Genomic DNA, 20,229 nt, shown 5'->3' on the forward strand with positions numbered 1-20,229 from the left:
ATTTATTAACTAGACTTTTTCAGTGAAATACTTTCCCTCATAAACTAGGACTATTTGGAGCCCAGTTTTTCTTTTCCTTAACTTAGTTTTGTCCTAAGCAATTATGTTAGTTAGCTTGATGTACTAGTTATATATATATTTAATATGCTTAGAATCAAGCACATAGTTAATAAAATAAAAAGTCACTCATATACCATCTAATATCGTCTGTTATACTCCCAGTGGTACATGTGTTAGATTTTGCAAAACACTATTATTTCCCCTGCCTTACAGATGAGGAAACCAAGGCATTGTGAGGCCAAGCAACATTCCCTGGGTGGATCTTGGGCTAGAACCCTGTGCTCTGACATTAGAGCCAAGCTATAACCACTCTGCTGTCATAGCACTCTATTCTTGGTGGCCAAAGTATTGTATATAAAAAAGGCACCCTGATGTTTGAGATGGAACCAAGAAAATGATTTTATAATAGCAAGCCAGTGAGAAAGCCCAAAACTCTCAGATAATTAATTGATCTGTGTTCTCATTTTCATCTGGTGCCGCCTCCATGACCAGTGTGATTTATTGCACCTACAAGTTTAAATCAATTATCTGAGTATATTAGAGCCTAGATTGACCTAATAAACTTCTCAAACTTCCCCAACATAATGCTTTTGTAGCTTTTGTATGAAATACTTAAATTTTTTTTGTCTTTTCATTATTATTCTTAATAATTTAAAACATATCTCCGTAAGACAACAAATGGAAACCACGATTGTTGTTTTTTAGAAAGGAGAGGCTGTTGCACAAACCAGTCTAGTCAAGGCAGAAGGCTAAGTTTTCTTCAGGCAAATTATTTCCCAGACCTTTGAATCACAAGAGGAACTTTTGAAGTGCCCTTGAGAAGTCCCTATACCACAATCCAAATATTTAGTTGTGAAGCTTAAATGCAAAAATTTTGAGCCTTGTCTCTGACCATTTCTTTTGATGTGCTTTTTCATAAGCAGTGAGACTAAAAAAGTCACACTGAAGACCTTGGAGGGATTTTGTCTGTTGGAACATACATGTTAAACATTATCAAGGAGCCAAAGGAGTGAGGTGGAGGAATAGCTAGAGCAAACGCAGAACCTACCTTGCAAATTTAATTCTTCCTGGGAAAATATCAAACCACCACTGTCTGACAGTGATCTCTTTTTGGTTAATGTTGAGAAATAAGATAGAAACATGTTTGTTATTTTATGTCATTCATGTTATTTTATAAACTTTTAGGAATAATTTAGTCTAATCTTTTCAACTTGCTTGTAAGAAAACTGAAGTCCAACTACTTTAAATAATTTCTCCTGAGATTAACAGATAATTAGTTGCAGACCTAAAATTAGAGGTTTCCTCAGCTTTCCTGAATGACACACTAAGGTACTATTTCAACTAAAGTATTTAATTGCGAACAACAGAAACTGATTCTGACTAACTTGAGCAGAAGTATAATTTATATAGGGTAGATTTGGGGTAGCTTACAAAGTCTAATGTCAATTTTACTGTAATTTTTTTGGTGAGGAGTTGAGGAGTAGAAATGGTTAAGTGAGGAAAAGTGTATTTTAAATTTTAAAATCACAGTTATCATGGATAGAATGCAAAAAATACATTGTTTTAAAAATTGTATTGAGGGGCCAATTTGCCCCTTTGTTCACCTTAGTGTCTTAATGTGTCCAGTCTCTGGAAATAGCTTTTCTCTGCTCTTTCTGGTTTTTCTGTACCAGAAAGCGGATGAGGTGAGGAGTGGTGCTTCACATCTTGGGGGTGACTCCTTTGGTTGGATGAGGGAAGCAAAAGAGGCTCAGGTGCTCTGGCTTCAGGGTGGAGTATATAAAAGTTACCGTGTAGATTTGCCTGTGAAGAGCCACCTTCTGCTAGTATGTCTCCCTTTCCTTTTTTCTCCAAAATGATCTCTGAATCCTTCTCATCCATAGAAGACCTCTTCAGGTTTTCTCTTCAGGTTGAAAGGTTCCTGGCTCCAAAAGGGAGCCATAAGGAGGTCAAAATTGAAACTGTAACTTAATGTGGATAAGGTGCTGTAGCATGTGAACTGCTGCATTTCCAACAGTTGGAATAGTCCTTGCCCATAGTGGGTCCTAACAGGTAGTTATTTAATGAATGAAATAATAAAACAGCTCCACTTCTGGACTCCCATAACTCACACTGGTAATAATTTAGTTGCTAAAATCTCCTCTTATGTTCTGTTGTTCAAAAATGTTATGCCCAGATGCATAAAAATGATGCTCCTTGATCCACTCACTTGTCATGAGCATCTGAACAGTTAGTTCCCAATGACCTGGCATGCTTTGATTTATTGTTCATTTGATTTAATTTACCGAAGGTGACCTTACTCTATTTTTCTGCCAGAACTCAGGCTGGATCACGGTTGTTGGTGATCCCCAGGGAATAAATCATAAGTGATGACTTTTAGTCATATTAGGCCTACCTCTCCAGTATAACTTCCATGTAGTGAACCTAGGCCTTGAGGCTGATGACGGCATTTTGTAGACAGGCTACAGTGACCTCTAGTTCTTAGAACTGTCGTTGGATTTACCTGCAAGACAACAGCATTCTCAACTGTGGGTAGAATGTGCCATTGTTTCTGGGAACTCTGGAAAAGACAACTTAAAGAAAACCCCATACCTTGATTTCCAGAGCTTTGGCATTTAACTGGGATGGGGTCAGGGTGGGGAAAAAAAAAAGATTGGAATCACTGTATGGATTTCTCTATCATCAAGAAATATATGTAAATTAGTAATAAAGTAACCAAGAAATTTTGAGGATGATACACTTAGGCAGAGTTCCACCTTTTAGGCAGTTGGGTGAGTCTGATTTGCATTCCTTAGGATTTGCTCAAACTGTTTATAGCAAGTATGGCTCCAGATTCTGGGTGGGAACCTGTAAGACCTTGTGACTGCATATTAATTGAGCCTCTGAAAAAGTGTCTGAATTTCACAGTGATAAATTTTAATGACTTCTGTTTGTGTATCATTAACAAGCTTCTGGTGGTTACCAAAACTTGTAAACAAAGTCATTTTGCCAGTGCAGATAGTGTGTTTTTACCCTTGAATATGACCTTGAATTAAAACAAACAAGTAACTTTTGTTTATAGTCCTTTTCTGCTGAACTAGAATAACTTTGAGATGGTGTTGAAGCATCTCACTCCTTGGCTCAGAACCTTTCAAGTCTCCTCATTTCACTCCAAGTAAAAGCCAGGTCCTTTACAATGGACAAGGAGGCCCTTCTCCCTACCAGGGAACCTTAGCCCTCTGATCTCCTACTCTTTTACTCAGCCTTCTTTCTCACTCTCCTCCAACCCACGTGGGTTCCCTTGCTGTTCCTCAGACACCTGCCATAGGGCCTTTGGACAGATTTTCCCTTTGTCTGGAACACTCCCCCTGCTGGCTAGCAACCTGCCTCTCCTTTAATGTGACCTCTTTGTTGAAACCCACTAGACCTGCCATATTTAAAATCTAACTGTCCCTCCATCTTCCTGATCCTTCTAAGGCTGCTCTAGGTTTTTGTTTTTGTTTTTTTTTTGGCCGCACTGTGTACTCGTGGGATCTCAGTTCCCTGACCAGGGATTGATCCCAGGCCACGGCAGTGAAAGCCTGGAATCCTAACCACTAGGCCACCAGGGAACTACCAAGGCTGCTCTATTTTTAATATTTGTCTTTAGCATTTAACCATCCAACATACCTTTAATTTAGTCACTTAAGTTGTTTACTGTTTATTATCTGCTTCCCTGCTGCTAGAATCTAAGCTTCATGAGCATAAGAATCTTTCTCTTCTTTCTTCAGTGGTGTGTCCCAAGTGTCTAAATCAACTATATCCAATAGAAATTTCTGTGATGATGGAAACATATCTGGTAGACACTACCTACCTGTGCTAATTGAACACTTAAATTGTGGTTAGTTCCAATGAACCCCTGAAATTAAATTAAAACTTGATTTAATTTTAATTAATTGAAATTTAAATATCCATGTGTGGCTAGTGGCTACCTATCATATTAGCAGTACAGATCTTGAAAGTTTATTGAATGAATGAATGAACGAATGAACGTCTAGCTCTCTAGATCAGTGCTTTTTTTTTTTTTTTTTTTTTCGGTACGCGGGGCACTCACTGTTGTGGCCTCTCCCATTGCGGAGCGCAGGCTCAGCGACCATGGCTCACGGGCCCAGCCGCTCTGCAGCATGTGGAATCCTCCCGGAACAGGGCACGAACCCGTGTCCCCTGAACTGGCAGGCGGACCCTCAACCACTGTGCCACCAGGGAAGCCCCAGTGCTTTTTTCTTTTAATTTTTAAATTTATTTTTGGCTGCATTGGGTCTTTGTTGCTTCGCACAGGCTTTCTCTAGTTGTGACGAGTAGGGGCTACTCTTCATTGTGGTGCACGAGCTTCTCATTGCTGTCTTCTCTTGTTGCAGAACATGGGCTCTAGACGTGCAGGCTTCAGTAGTTGTGGTTCATGGGCCCCAGTAGTTGTGGCTCACGGGCTCTAGAGCGGAGGCTCAGTAGTTGTGGCACACGGGCTTAGTTGCTCCACGGCATGTGGGATCTTCCCGGACCAGGGATCGAACCCGTGTCCCCTGCATTGGCAGGTGGCGTCTTAACCACTGTGCCACCAGGGAAGTCCTAGATCAGTGCTTCTTAAACTTCAGTGTGCAAAGAGATCACCTAGATTCCTGGGGATTATTGTTAAAAGTGCAGATTCTGATTCAGGAGATCTAGGGTGGGGCCCAAGATTTTGTGTTTCTAACAAGGTCCCAGCTGATATCTTCTTATACTTTAAGTAGCTAGAATCTGTAAGGCTAATGTTGCCTTGCTTTTACTTTGTGTGTTTACTGAGGCCAGGTGATTCTTCATTTCCTGGACAGGAGAGATTACTAAAAATTACCTGTTAGACCCATACAGCAGCCTACAGGCTGAAAGCCTACAAAAAGAGAATGATTTATTCCCTTCTCCATGATAAGATGACTCTCCTTGTCCCTTTTCTCTCTAATTTGGTTGAATTCAGTTGTGGCTAATTTAGAAAAAAATTGTTTTCTTCAATTCTGGTTGCTTTTATGCCAGTTTGCAGCTTCTATGCCAATTTGTGCCCACTTGACTTATAATCTATTTTTCCAGGTCACTGAGGATATGTGCTATTTACCCTTTACCAAGAATTTTCAAGTGGTGCTGGACTACTTAGTCCTGCATCCTACTATTACCTGAGATAGCTGGCTAAATCAAACTCCCACAGGGGAAAAAAAAAATCTCATCAATCTCTTCCATTGTTACAATCACATTGTTCATCTACAGAATAAACATCATCTAGTTATTCCCTCAGGGAGGAGTTTAAATCTTGTTTATAGTCCTCACATTGCTGCAAATCTGTGGTCATTCTTCTTAATTATCATGTATTCTTTTCCAGGTGGATTTCCGTCAGAGCAGTAAATCTTGGTGCAGATCAATTTTAGGTGTTGTGAGTATTTAATAACAATTAATGTACTGATGAATATATGTAACATCACCTGATTTATCATCCCCCTATAGGCTCTTCAGAAATATATCAGAGGCACAATTTACAGTACCTGTCAAGAGAAAAATGATAAGGCCATCTTAAAAACTCAGCTTTGTATTTTCTCAGAAGAGGGGGAGGAATGGCTGTGTATCTGACATCTTCTGGCTGACTGCTGGTCTTGTCTTCCAGCCTTATCTGCTGTGGCGGTACATGGCCTTGGCCCACATGAGGCCCGTTCTCGTGCCTCCGGGCTAACTAACTGGTCCCCAACATGTCTTCTGTGTTTTTTGGTTATTCTCTTTCCTCTGATTGCAATGTTCTACCCAATTCCTGCAGCCTTCCCCACAACACCTGAAGATAACCTTTTCAACACTTGAGTCTGACAACAATAATCACGGTAGTAGTTACATTTATCGGCCAATTGTGTGGCACTATTCTAAGCACTTTACGTATGTAATCTCATTTGATTCTCACTACTGTGGTCTGAGCAAGAAGTTACCATCCTCCTTTTGCAGATAGAAACAGAGGCTTGCCCAAGTTTACATAGTGAGTAACTTGCCCAAGTTTACATAGTGAGTAGGGGAGCCTGGGTTTGAACCCAGGCTGTCTGATTCTAGAATCCTTCCTCCTAACCGTTCAGCTATACTGCTCAGATTTTTCCTTCTACCTGGGACGTTCCTCCTTTCTCTCGTTTGCTTTGAGGCAGACGACATAGTTGCCATTGACCAGGACCTGGGTTCCAAACTCATGGCTCTTTCCCCGTCTTCTCCTAGCATTTTGTACTTACCCGTACCACTTCTCTTGTGTTATAGGATAATGTGGTTTTTCTCCCTGCTCTTGGAGGCAGAGAGGGGCATATTTTACTTACCTTTTAGTGCTTTCATGAGTTGTAGAAAGCTATCCTGACTTTACCAAATTTGGGTTTCTAGATAGTAAATTTTCCATAATTATGGCGGAACTTGAAGCTCTATATGCTTGCTTTATCATCATGCAGGAGGGGGATATTCAGTGTACCGTATTTAAATATAATAATCCAGTTGGGTAGACTCAACTGAAGCTAAAACCTTTTAAACCCCACCTTTAGTGCTTTGAAGATGGGCCTGGAGCTCTGCTGAGAGCTTATAGGTTCCTTGTAGGTTAAAGCAATGGTTAGCTTAGTGGTGTGCTGGTAAGTTTTTAACCACTGGCTCTCCAAGAAAAGAATGTGTGTGTGCGCACGTGTGCATTTATTATAAATTTTACTGATGTAAAGGATATGTAGCTATAATTTATAAATAATAATGAAATAATCACTACTCTTTATTGTAAGTTCCAGAAGCCAATAGATTCTCATATAACACTATTGTTGATTTTGTCAAACTCTTGAATCCATAGCCACTCTATGTTTGCAATTGATGAACAAGTGTAGTTCTGTGAAAAATATTGTATAATAGTTTTAAATGCTGGAAGAATACATCAATAATTTTTTTTTGTTCTACTCAGAGTTAACAGCTACAGATGTGGCACACTTTTAAGTCTGATATGCATATTCTCCATCTCTCTCAAATGAACAAAACAATATCAAATCTTGATTTGTAGCATTTGCCAATTTGGCCTCTTTTTTTTTTTTTTTTTTGGTACGCGGGCCCCTCACCGCCACGGCCTCTCCCGTTGCGGAGCACAGGCTCCGGACGCGCAGGCTTAGCGGCCATGGCTCACGGGCCCAGCCGCTCCGCGGCACGTGGGATCCTCCCGGACCGGGGCGCGAACCCACGTCCCCTGCACTGGCAGGCGGACCCCCAACCACCGCGCCACCACGGAAGCCCAATTTGGCCATTTTTAAACTACCGATTTGACTTGACTGAAAGTGGACTTGGGCAGAGATGCAGAATAGCAGTACGTTAAACAGCATTTCCACCATACAGCTATAATAGATGCAAGTAACCTTAAGAGTAAAGATGATAGTAAAAGAATTGGAAAGTGATGAGTTTTGTGTATTTATTACCTTTTTAAAATATTTTTACTTAATTGTGAATTACATATTATAGTTTATAAAATTATATAACTTAATTTTTAATAATGGCTTTGTTATATATATGGAATCTAAAAAAAATGGTTCTGAAGAACGTAGGGGCATGACAGGAATAAAGACATAGAGACAGACATAGAGAACGGACTTGAGGACATGGGGAGGGGGAAGGGTAAGCTGGGATGAAGTGAGAGAGTGGCATGGACATATATACACTACCAAATGTAAAATAGATAGCTAGTGGGAAGCAGCCGCATAGCACAGGGAGATCAGCTCAGTGCTCTGTGACCACCTAGAGGGGTGGGATAGGGAGGGTAGCAGGGAGACGCAAGAGGGAGGAGTTATGGGGATATATGTATATGTATAGCTGATTCAGTTTGTTATAATGTAGAAACTAGCACACCATTGTAAAGCAATTAGACTCCAATAAAGATGTTAAAAAAAAAAAGAAGCAGCTACTGGTCAGAAATTTAAAAAATAAATTAATTAATTAAATAATGGCTGTGTTTAACAACTGGCTTGCAAAATTCTTGAAATTTAACAATGGGCTCTTATAAGTCTAGAGGTGGCTTCAGCACACCACTGGGTCAGTCCAGCTCAAAAGTGCTGTTTGGTTATCAAACTCAGGCATGAGGAGGATAAGGCTTGAATTTCAGCTCTGAATTTTACTTTCAGTTTATAGATTAATTTACTTACTGTTTGTTTAAGCATATTGTATGTCATAAAGTATTTCGTAAGTCTTAAGATTTCCCAGATCTGGCAAGACTGGTGAAGAAATGTGCATTTAACATTGTTGAGTCCTCTCTTTGAGCCAGGCCCTGTGCTAAGAACTGTACTTGCATTATCTTGCCTGGACTTCTTAGGAGATAAGTACTATTATTATCTTCATTCTGTAGAAGGGAAAACCAAGGCTTGGTGAGAATCAGAGGCACACTGGTCAGTGCTGGAGGAGGGAGTCAGCCCATACCCCAGAAGAACTCATGGCTTCTGCCGAGGAAAGCAGAGAAGAGAGGAAGAGGAAAAATGGCAGATGAAGAGGATAAAGCAGGCTCTTTTATCATATTTCTGTCCCCTCTTCGTACTCATGCTGCTTCTTCTTGACATGGGTGTGGTGCTAGGAGAAGAATGTCCCCTTCTTCCCCTGAGTATAAAATCATTCCATCTTCATTGTAGAGCAACAGAAAATGCATAAAAGTATAGAGGTAAAAATAAAAATGACTTCTGATTTTATTACTCAGTGGCAACCAAGATTTTAACTTTTAGGAGTATATATCAATAAAATTTTATGCACATAACATATAAAATGTAAATAATATATAATATGGCAAAATATATGTTTACTTTTATTTATTTAACAATTATTTCTTTCCATTATTATTCCTTTAATTTGGAAAGGGTTATCTTTTTGATAACTGCAGTCCTTGGCTATTTGGAAAATAAAACTTAGGGGCTGGAACTGCAGAAACAGAAGCTACATATAATCACCACATCTTTTCCTATTTATTGCAATCTTTTCCCACAGAAGATAGTCAACAGATATATTAAGAAGCACCACATGAGTAATTTGAGCTTCTGTTATTTCTGTTTCTTACTTTTCTCCATGCTTTGGTAGATGGCAAGTAGGAGAGCCAACATTTGGATGTTCCAGAAACTTATTATTTACTTCCTGGATAATTTCATATTTGTTCTGACACTGAGAACATTTGCCATATTTCTTGATCTGTAAATCTGAATTCTTCTGAATTCTGTTTGTTAGTGCTTTTGTTGATAAGAAAGAAAGGTGATATTTTCATGCACCAAGTGCTTATCCACTCAAAAGGGAAAAGCAAAACAAAATTCATACCTGGGTTCAGGCTAGATTTTTACAAATCTAGCCCTTTGGAGACATTGCCCATGAAGAACAAAATCATATGGAGTGACATTTGGTCCCCAACCTAACTAAGAGTACTTCTGGGACCTTTAATCTACTGCGGCAACTATCATGTTTGACCAAAGTCAGTGAAACGTTTCCCCTTTTATATTCAGTTATGTGACTAGTGGAATCATTTAATAAGCTTTGTCTTGCAGCTTATTATATATAAGTCCTGTGTGGTTTGACCTAATAAATCATTATCCCTGTCTTGATCTTCAGATGTCAAACAGGTCATATTACTCTGAAAGAAATGTCGTCAAATTTTGTGTGTAAGATTATGTTGGTTATTTTCCTGTTTAGGAAGACCAACCTATATAGAGATGGAAAAATAATGTCTAACTAGGCAATAGAGGGTGGAGAGAAAGTAAAATAGAGATATTTTGTATTGACAATTGCTAAATATAGGCAAGGTGACGTTTAAAACATTATCATCTTTATAGCTTTTATAAACACTCTCTTGGAAACAATGGCATATGGTTAGGGCTCAAAGAAGAAAAGCTGTCTCTTGTACATTAATCAGACTTGCTCTGTAAAGATTGTTTCCTGAGAAACTGTAGTAGTTATTAACAGAAGCTATGTCTAGTATATTTATTTTATAGCATATTGTTAATAGCAATGATCGTATTTCATTTTAAAAATCATAAAATTTGTTCTCTTTTGAAATATTTTGATAGCTTGGTTTAAATTACAGTGTTGTTACAGTATGTATTTCGTTGGCGTTGTTAGACTATTACACCTTTACGTACTTAGTGATAACTAGCTTCTTGATGGTCCATTTTTCTTTCTTTATCCATACTTTGTTCCACACATGTAAACATAGACGTATAATTATACAGATTTCTTTTCCTTAAAAAGGAAAAGAAAACCCAGACAGAAGCTCTTCCCTCCAGAAAGAAAACTCAGTTTTACCAGATAATTTAAAGCTTAGTAGAAGTCTTAGCTGGGCCTCTTTCAAGACCTAGTGTATTCATTTTCAAGTGCTAAGTGGAATAAAATTAGTATTTAGAGTTTGCTTCTCTGTTGTTTGATTAGGTTTTCTTTTAGGCAGAACAAGGTTGAATTTCATATGAAAATGCTAAGTATTATATATGTTTGTAAAAGTGAGCCCTTTAGAGTTTAGCCTTCTCCCTCCTTTTTCTTCCTTAGAAAGAGATTTATGTGTAGGTCATGTGCAAAGACACTTGTTGATGACAGGAATATAACCCTCGTGTGCAGCAGTATCTCTTCTATTCTGTTTGGATCATAAATTTCATTTTATAATATATGTCACATTATCCCATTATTTTCCCAATTTATGACTGGCTTTTATAATACTGTCCAAGATGAAAATCATATGAATAAATGAAGGTGTTATCTTAGACATTCCTTTTACTCTTGGTGTCTGGAGACGAGGTAGTCTGACTTGAATAGAACAAGAAATGACAGCTTTTCTCTGAGAGTTCTGAGTAGGAATGTGAAAGGCGTCCATGGGAGCCAGCTCCCGGATAATGTTTAAAGCTATAGAGCAAAGAATTTCCTTTTACATTAAAACACCAAGGCATAAAGAGCATTAAATATGCTACATAGTATCACACTATGCAGAGTATAAGTGTGAAAGAAACTACAAGTCACTAAATTTTTGGAATATCATTAGATGAGATTCTGTTTCTGTTCCCATATGTGGTAATCTATTAGACCTCCTAGGCAATATGTTGAAGAAACTCAAAATATACTTATTGATTTGTCTTATTTTCAAAATATACTATAGGTCTGTTCATTCCTTCCTCCCTCCCGCCTCCTGCATGCCCCTACCAGACATAGAATAGTACCTTATAACATTTGAAGGAATAAAAAGGAAAATAACATGACTGAACCGTTTTATGTTGGGGACTTGCCAAAATAGTTTTAAGTCCAACTAATGAAGAAAAATTCTTTATAACCAATCTTAACTGTTCAAACTGATCTAAAATATATTGTGTTGGATATAATATAAAGGCAATACATACTTAAAGTTAATTATGAGGTAGATAAGGGTGCATTGTAGCTGATATATCAGGTATTTTATATGTAAAAAATAAGCACACAGATCCCTTCTAAGGAAAGTTCCTCCTAAGGAAGGCCAGTACAGCCTAATTTTTCTACTGAGTAAAAACAGGAAAACCAGACTTCAAATCAGAAATTGTCATTTAATTTAATTGTTCATGCTTTATTTATTCCATTACTGTGAGGATGACTGCTGGTCTGTCTAATTTAGAATCTCACTGCTACTCTGTCCAGTTTATTATCTTTAAGGTTTATCAGCTGTGCAATCAAGCTGAACTATTTGTGTTTTACTGAAGATAGACACATTGAAAGAGAAGGAGGAGCCTGGGGACAATGGGAATAGTTACAACAGAGGTTTAAATGAGAATACATATTTGTTCCCTACATGAGAGAAGGACCAAAAAAAAATTTTTTTAAGGTAAATATGTGATTAAATTAGACACACTGTGATTTATAATTTAGTTTTTGCTAACTTGGTTCTGTAGCAAAGGAAAGAATATTGGAAAGATTCATTTTACCTTATCTCAGTAGCCTTAAAAATCTTTGCTTTGAACTTCCATTGCTGGAATGATATATCAGGTTGATAGACTGTCTGTTATGGATATCTGACTGACCAACAATCTCATGGGCCTTAGGAAAGGTTTCACAGTCAAATCCCCTTTGTGGTCAAACTTAGGAAACCCAGAATTTAACTCTTTAGAGAACTGAAAATTGGACATTTACTTCTTTAAGGTAGGTGATAAACGTACATGGTGTTTAAATTATTTAAGAGCTAGTTGGTTTACCACTTGATCACAAGTAAAGGTTCTAGAATTGTCCTGCATCATTTCTAAATTGGGAAAACAAAACCCAAGCCTTTCTTTCCATGATTAGTCACTTGTACTAGTGCTGTATTGATTAGGGCCTCTTTTGGAGTCAGACAGACAAATGTGTATTTAAGTTCTGGTTCTATCACTTACTAGCTGGGGGGACTTTGGGAAAATTCCTTACCATTTCTCAGGCTCAGGTTCAGTATGTAAAATGAAGGTGATAAAAGTACTTACCTAAAGAAATTTTATGAAAATTAATTTAGGTTATGCCTATATACTGCCTGACACATAGTGACTAATAAGTAATTGCTGCTGTTTTTATTATTGTTATTGATTTGTCTTAGTGCTCTAGTCCTCTCCTTGAATTCCAGTAGAGCTGTTGCTATTGTCTCCTCCTTTTCTTTTTCTTAACATCTTTATTGGAGTATAATTGCTTTACAGTGTTGTGTTAGTTTCTGCTATATAACAAAGTGAATGAGCTATACGCATACGTATGTCCCCATAAACCCTCGCTCTTGCATCTTCCTCCCACCCTCCATATCCCATCCCTTCAGGTGGTCACAAAGCATCCAGCTGATCTCCCTGTGCTCTGCGGCTGCTTCCCACTAGCTGTTTTACATTTGGTAGTGTATATATGTCCATGCTACTCTCTCACTTTGTCTCAGCTTCCCTTTCCCCTCCCCGTGTCCTCAAGTGCATTCTCTACATCTGTGTCTTAATTCCTGTCGGGCCCCTAGGTTCATCAGAACCATTTTTTTTTTAGATTCCATATATTTGTGTTAGCATACGGCATTTGTTTTTCTCTTTCTGACTTACTTCACTCTGTATGACACACTCTAGGTCCATCTACCTCACTACAAATAACTCAATTTCGTTTCTTTTTATGGCTGAGTAATATTCCATTGTATATATGTGCCATATCTTCTTTATCCATTCATCTGTAGATGGACATGTAGGTTGCTACCATGTCCTGGCTATTGTAAATGCTACCATGTCCTGGCTATTGTAAATAGTGCTGCAATGAACATTATGGTACATGACTCTTTTTGAATTATGGTTTTCTCAGGGTATATGCCCAGTAGTGGAATTGCTGGGTCATATGGCAGTTCTAGTTTTAGTTTTTTAAGGAAACTCCATACTGTTCTCCATAGTGGCTGTATCAATTTACATTCCCACCAACAGTGCAAGAGGGTTCCCTTTTCTCCACACCCTCTCCAGCATTTATTGTTTGTAGATTTTTTGATGATGGCCATTCTGACTGGTGTGAGGTGACACCTCATTGTGGTTTTGATTTGCATTTCTCTAATGATTAGTGATGTTGAGCATCCTTTCATGTATTAGTTGGCAATCTGTATATCTTCTTTGGAGAAATGTCTCTTTAGGTCTTCTGCCCATTTTTGGATTGGGTTGTTTGTTCTTTTGAAATTGAGATGTATGAATGGCTTGTACATTTTGGAGATTAATCCTTTGTCAGTTGCTTCATTTGCAAATATTTTCTCCCATTCTGAGGGTTGTCTTTTCGTCTTGTTTATGGTTTCCTTTGCTGTGCAAAAGCTTTTAAGTTTCATTAGGTCCCATTTGTTTATTTTTGTTTTTATTTCCATTTCTCTAGCAGGTGGGTCAAAGAGGATCTTGCTGTGATTTATGTCACAGAGTGTTCTGCCTATGTTTTCCTCTGAGTTTGATAGTGTCTGGCCTTACATTTAGATCTTTAATCCATTTTGAGTTTATTTTTGTGTATGGTGTTAGAAAGTATTCTAATTTCATTCTTTTACATGTAGCTGTCCAGTTTTTCCAGCACCACTTATTGAAGAGGCTGTCTTTCTCCATTGTATAATCTTGCCTTCTTTATCAAAGATTAGGTGACCATAAGTGCTTGGGTTTATCTCTGGGCTTTCTATCCTGTTCCATTGATCTATATTTCTGTTTTTGTGCCAGTACCATACTGTCTGGATTACTGTAGCTGTGTAGTATAGTCCGAAGTCCAGAAGCCTGCTTCCTCCAGCTCTGCTTTTCTTTCTCAAGATTGCTTTGGCTATTCAGGGTCTTTTGTGTTTCCATACAAATTGTGAAATTTTTTGTCCTAGTTCTGTGAAAAATGACATTGGTAGTTTGATTGCACTGAATCTGTAGATTGCTTTGGGTAGTATAGTCATTTTCACAATATTTATTCTTCCAATCCAAGAACCTGGTATATCTCTCCATCTGCTTGTATCATCTTTAATTTCTTTCATCACTGTCTTATAGTTTTCTGCATACAGGTCTTTTGTCTCCTTAGGTAGGTTTATTCCTAGGCATTTTATTCTTTTTGTTGCAGTGGTAAATGGGAGTGTTTCCTTAATTTCTCTTTCAGGTTTTTCATCATTAGTATATAGGAATGCAAGAGATTTCTGTGCATTAATTTTGTACCCTGCTACTTTACCTAGTTCATTGGTTAGCTCTAATAGTTTTCTGGTAGCATCTTTACGATTTTCTATGTATAGTATCATGTCATCTGCAAACAGTGACAGTTTGACTTCTTTTCTGATTTGGATTCCTTTTATTTGTTTTTCTTCTCTGACTGCTGTGGCTAAAACTTACAAAACTATGTTGAATAATAGTGGTGACAGTGGGCAACCTTGTCTTGTTCCTGATCTTAGAGGAAATGGTTTCAGTTTTTCACCATTGAGAACGATGCTGGCTGTGGCTTTGTCATATATGGCCTTTATTATGTTGAGGTATGTTCCCTCTGTGCCTACTCTCTGGGGAGTTTTTATCATAAATGGGTGTTGAATTTTGTTCAAAGCTTTTTCTGCATCTATTGAGTTTAGCATACGGTTTTTAGCCTTCAATTTGTTAATATGGTGTATCACAATGATTGATTTGCATATATTGAAGAATCTGTGCATTCCTGGGATAAACCCCAGTTGATCATGGTGTATGATCCTTTTAATGTGCCGTTGGATTCTGTTTATAGTATTTTGTTGAGTATTTTTGCATCTCTGTTCATCAGAGATATTGGCCTGTAGTTTCATTTGTTTGTGACATCTTTGTCTGGTTTTGATATCAGGGTGATGGTGGCCTCAGAGAGTGAGTTTGGGAGTGTTCCTCCCTCTGCTATATTTTGGAAGAGTTTGAGAAGGATAGACGTTAGCTCTTCTCTAAATGTTTAATAGAATTTGCCTGTGAAGCCATCTGGTCCTGGGCTTTTATTTGTTGGAAGATTTTTACTCACAGTTTCAATTTCAGTGCTTGTGATTGGTCTGTTTATATTTTCAATTTCTTCCTGGTTCAGTCTTGGAAGGTTGTGCTTTTCTAAGAATTTGTCCATTTCTTCCAGCTTGTCCATTTTATTGGCATATAGTTGCTTGTAGTAGTCTCTCATGATCCTTTGTATTTCTGCAGTGTCAGTTGTTACTTCTTCTTTTTCATTTCTAATTCTGTTGATTTGAGTCTTCTCCCTTGTTTTCTTGATGACTTGGCTAATGGTTTAAAAATTTTGTTTATCTTCTCAATGAACCAGCTTTTAGATTTATTGATCTTTGTCATTGTTTCCTTCCTTTCTTTTTCATTTATTTCTGATCTGATCTTTATGATTTCTTTCCTTTCGCTAACTTTGTTTTTTTGTTGTTGTTGTTGTTCATCTTTCTCTAATTGCTTTAGGTTTAAGGTTAGGTTCTGTATTTGAGATGTTTCTTGTTTCTTGAGGTAGGATTGTATTGCTATAAACTTTCCTCTTAGAACTGCTTTTGCTGTATCCCATGGGTTTTGGGTCATCGGGTTTTCATTGTCATTTGTTTCTAGGTAATTTTTGATTTCCTCTTTGATTTCTTCAGTGATCTCTTGGTTATTTAGTACTGTACTGTTTAGCCTTCATGTGTTTGTATTTTTTAGATTTTTTTCCTGTAATTGATATCTAGTCTCATAGCGTTGTGGTTGGAAAAGATACTTGATACAATTTCAAATCTTAAATTTACCAAGGCTTGTTTTGTGACCCATGAAATGGTCTATCCTGGAGAATGTTCCATGGACACTTGAGAAGAAAGTGTATTCTGTTGTTTTTGGATGAAATGGCCTATAAATATCAATTAAGTCCATCTTGTGTAATGTGTCATTTAAAGTTTTTGTTTCCTTATTTATTTTCGCTTTGGATGATCTGTCCATTGGTGAAAGTGGGGTGTTAAAGTCCCCTACTATGCTTGTGTTACTGTCTATTTCCCCTTTTATGACTGTTAGCATTTGCCTTATGTATTGAGCTGCTCCTATGTTGGGTGCATAAATATTTACAATTGTTATATCTTCTTCTTGGATTGATCCCTTGATCATTATGTAGTGTCCTTCTTTGTCTCTTGTAATAGTCTTTAATTTAAAGTCTATTTTGTCTGATATGAGAATTGCTATTCCAGCTTTCTTTTGATTTCCATTTGCATGGAATATGTTTTTCCATCCCTTCACTTTCAGTATGTATGTGTCCCAGATCTGAAGTGGGTCTCTTGCAGACAGCATATATATGGGTCTTGTTTTTGTATCCATTCAGCCAGTCTGTGTCTTTTGGTTGGAGCATTTAATCCATTAACATTTAAGGTAATTATCGATATGTATGTTCCTATTACCATTTTCTTAATTGTTTTGGGTTTGTTTTTGTAGGTCTTTTCCTTCTCTCGTGTTTCTTGCGTAGAGACATTCCTTTAGTATTTTTGTAAAGCTGGTTTGGTGGTGCTGAATTCTCTTAACTTTTGCTTGTCTGTAAAAGTTTTAATTTCTACTTTGAATCTGAATGAGATCCTTGCTGGGTAGAGTAATCTTGGTTGTAGGTTTTTCCCTTTCATCACTTTAAATATGTCCTGCCACTCCCTTCTGGCTTGCAGAGTTTCTGCTGAAAGATCAGCTGGTAACCTTATGGGAATTCCCTTGTATGTTATTTGTTGCTTTTCCCTTGCTGCTTTTAATATTTTTTCTTTGTATTTAATTTTTGATAGTTTGAATAATATGTGTCTTGGCATGCTTCTCTTTGGGTTTATCCTGTATGGTACTCTCTGTGCTTCCTGGGCTAGATTGACTATTTCCTTTCCCACGTTACGGAAGTTTTCAACTATAATCTCTTCAAATATTTTCTCAGACCCTTTCCTTTTCTCTTCTTCTTCTGGGACCCCTATAATTCCAATGTTGGTGCATTTAGTGTTGCCCCAGAGGTCTCTGAGACTGTCCTCAATTCTTTTCATTCTTTTTTCTTTATTCTGCTCCCTGGCAGTTATTTCCACCATTTTATCTTCCAGCTCACTTATCCTTTCTTCTGCCTCAGTTATTCTGGTATTGATTCCTTCTAGAGTTTTTTTAATTTCAGTAATTGTGTTGTTCATCACTGTTTGTTTGCTCTTTAGTTCTTCTAGATCCTTGTTAAATGTTTCTTGCATTTTCTCCATTCTGTTTCTGAAATTTTGGATCATCTTTGCTATCATTACTCTGAATTCTTTTTCAGGTAGGTTGCCTATTTCATCTTCATTTATTTGGTCTTGTAGGTTTTTACCTTGCTTCTTTGTCTCTAACTTTTTTTTTTGTCGTTTCATTTATTTATTTATTTTTTTGATGGGTGGTGCTGTATTCCTGTCTTACTGGTTGTTTAGCCTGAGTCGTCCAGCACTGGACTTTGCAGGTGGTTGGATACAGCTGGGTCTTGGTGCTGAGATGAGGACCTCCGGGAGGCCTCACTCCGATTGGTATTCCCTGGGGTCTGAGGTTCTCTGTTGTCCAGCGGTTTGGACTTGGGAGCTCCCACCACAGGAGCTTGGGCCTAACCTCCAGCCTGGGAACCAGGATCCCGCAAGCCGGTCACTGGGTTTTCCTCCCATGCCCTTAGGTGTCTGTGGTCCCTCACGGGTGTGTGGTTGGTGCCCTAATTGTGAGGAGACATGAATTCCACGTCCTTCTAGTACGCTATCTTGATTCCGCCAGGGCTAAGTCTTTACCTCCTCCCGTATCTTCTTTTTCCCTTTTTGGTAGACTGCCCAACTTTGAAATATGCTTTGTTACCATCGTTTTCAATGTTTTGTGGCAGGACTTTTTTTTTAAAGTCACTTCTGCCTGAGGCAGGTGTTCCTTTTCAATATCTGCTGATTAGTCTTGCGATTCTGAGAGATATTATAGAATAAATCAATGCCTTTGTAGAAGATGATGCCCCTCTGTTACAAAATTCTTCACAATATTATTTCAGCAAATCATTCATTTGTTCATTTACTCATTCATTTGATCAGTTCATAGAAAGCTGTGGAGCATATTGGATACCAAAGTGACAAATGAATCTTGGAACCTTGTCTTCAGGGAATCTTATGTGAGCCCAGCTGTGTCCCTAATCATGGGAGATGGGAGTGCAAGTTGTACGAGTGATACACCTGATTCAGAGAAAAGTAGAAAACAAAACTGTCATGCGAAATGAGGCCTAATTTTTTCAAAACATGTGTTGCCATCCTTCATGGTTCTTGCATGTGTCCAGAAGTTTTCTGAATAATCTCCATAACTGTTTTTATGAGCTCAGCTCATCTTCCAGTTAAACTTGTTTTCCTTCAACTAACATTCAAAATAAGTAAATCACACACACATTATTATTTTCAGTTGTTCTCATTGCTTGTCTTGCCATAGGGCTTGTTTTGTGGTATCTTGCCCTTGCATGTGTACAGGTCAGCTTTTGGGAAAAACCTGGGTGTCTATACCCCTTTGTGGTATGTTTCTGTATTCCTATCAATGTGCAGCTTGTGTTTATAAATTTCCTCTGTGCCTCATATGAGTTTTCCCTTAGGTTGTGCACACACATAGGTAATTCATACACAGAGTGCTCCTCTGGGAGCCCAGTGTATACCCTATGGTTGCTCTGAAAAGCCAGGAGCTCATTTCATTAGTGATGGAGCCATGCAACTGAGGGTTCTCCTGCACTCTAATGCTGTGAATCAGATTTCGCAAAGAAACAAAAGTTGAACAGACACAAAGTCTGGCTTCCGTATATACCTGGGTGGCTGCAGGCTCTTATCCATAAATGGCCCATTATCAGTAAGTAACTTTTAGGAAATCAGGCAACATAAATTTATTTTTGTTTAAGCAAATAACTCGTAAATGCTAAGTTCCCAAATCCCCTGTGTCCTTTCAACAATGCTTATACTGAAATGGGCATTTCTTTGTCCTACTCTGTTTGTTTGTTCTACTCTCTTATTTTACTGTTTTGGCAATTTAGTACTCATATTTGTTTTGTCCTGTTTTGTCCTGTTTTCCACCCTAGGGATGAATGCTTTATTACTTTTTAACATCTTTGTTCCATTCATCACTAGATTTTCATTAATCATTCATCACCTTTCCTTTTCCTCCACTTCTCATCCCTCTGTCTTTATTCTACCCACATGCTCCCGTCTTAAATCATGGTTAAGGTAATAAGAGGCTCTGCCTAGGAAATCAGGTAGCTGATGAGCTTTCACAGAATTCTTTAAATGCGTTTACAGCTTTTTTGAGAGCACATTCTCTTTGGACCTCCTTCCTTTTGTTTGGAAGAGGCCTGCGCGCATGTTGCAGATGTTCCCAGGGGCCTTTGAGAGTAGACAAGTGAAGGAGCAGTCTCAGCATCATTATGTCTTTGGACAGCTTAGCAAATAGTCTTCAACACTTATTAGACTGACAACAGTTTTTAAAAAGAAAGAAAAAGAAAAAAATGTCCCTTTGAAGATCCATATCGTTTCTCTGTGCTTTGACCAGTGCCAGTCCTTGGAAAGTTCTGTCTTCCTGTTCTGCTTTTCATCCCACTTGACCCTCAGGTAAACAAGTAAACGTTTTCCAATAGTTTCTATGCTCCCAGCTCAAACCCAGAGGCCTCAAATCACTATACTGAAGTAGAATACAAAGGAGAGAGAGACAGAGAGAGAGACAGAGAGAGGGAAGGGGAGATTGAACCACATTACTATATGTCTTTCACCTGCTTTCTTATTCTAGCAACCAGGAGTAGAACCAT

At 38.1% G+C, this 20,229-nt stretch overlaps 1 protein-coding gene across 21 annotated transcripts in view; it reads left to right on the plus strand.

Annotated features, from left to right (window-relative positions):
- FHIT (fragile histidine triad diadenosine triphosphatase) overlaps positions 1 to 20,229 on the plus strand; it is a 1,458,892-nt gene that overhangs the window by 208,654 nt on the left and 1,230,009 nt on the right. For 5 of the 21 annotated variants that reach the window (XM_060307526.2, XM_060307530.2, XM_060307539.2 and 2 more), the window contains exon 3: positions 5,423 to 5,473. The exons of 15 other annotated variants lie outside the window; for them this stretch is intronic. The gene's annotated coding sequence lies outside the window, so the exon portion shown is untranslated. The remainder of the gene's footprint in view (positions 1 to 5,422; positions 5,474 to 20,229) is intronic. One more of the 21 variants, XM_030867600.3, reaches the window with a different exon arrangement.

Source organism: Globicephala melas, chromosome 11 (genome assembly GCF_963455315.2).
Source record: "Globicephala melas chromosome 11, mGloMel1.2, whole genome shotgun sequence".
Lineage (NCBI taxonomy): Eukaryota > Metazoa > Chordata > Mammalia > Artiodactyla > Delphinidae > Globicephala > Globicephala melas.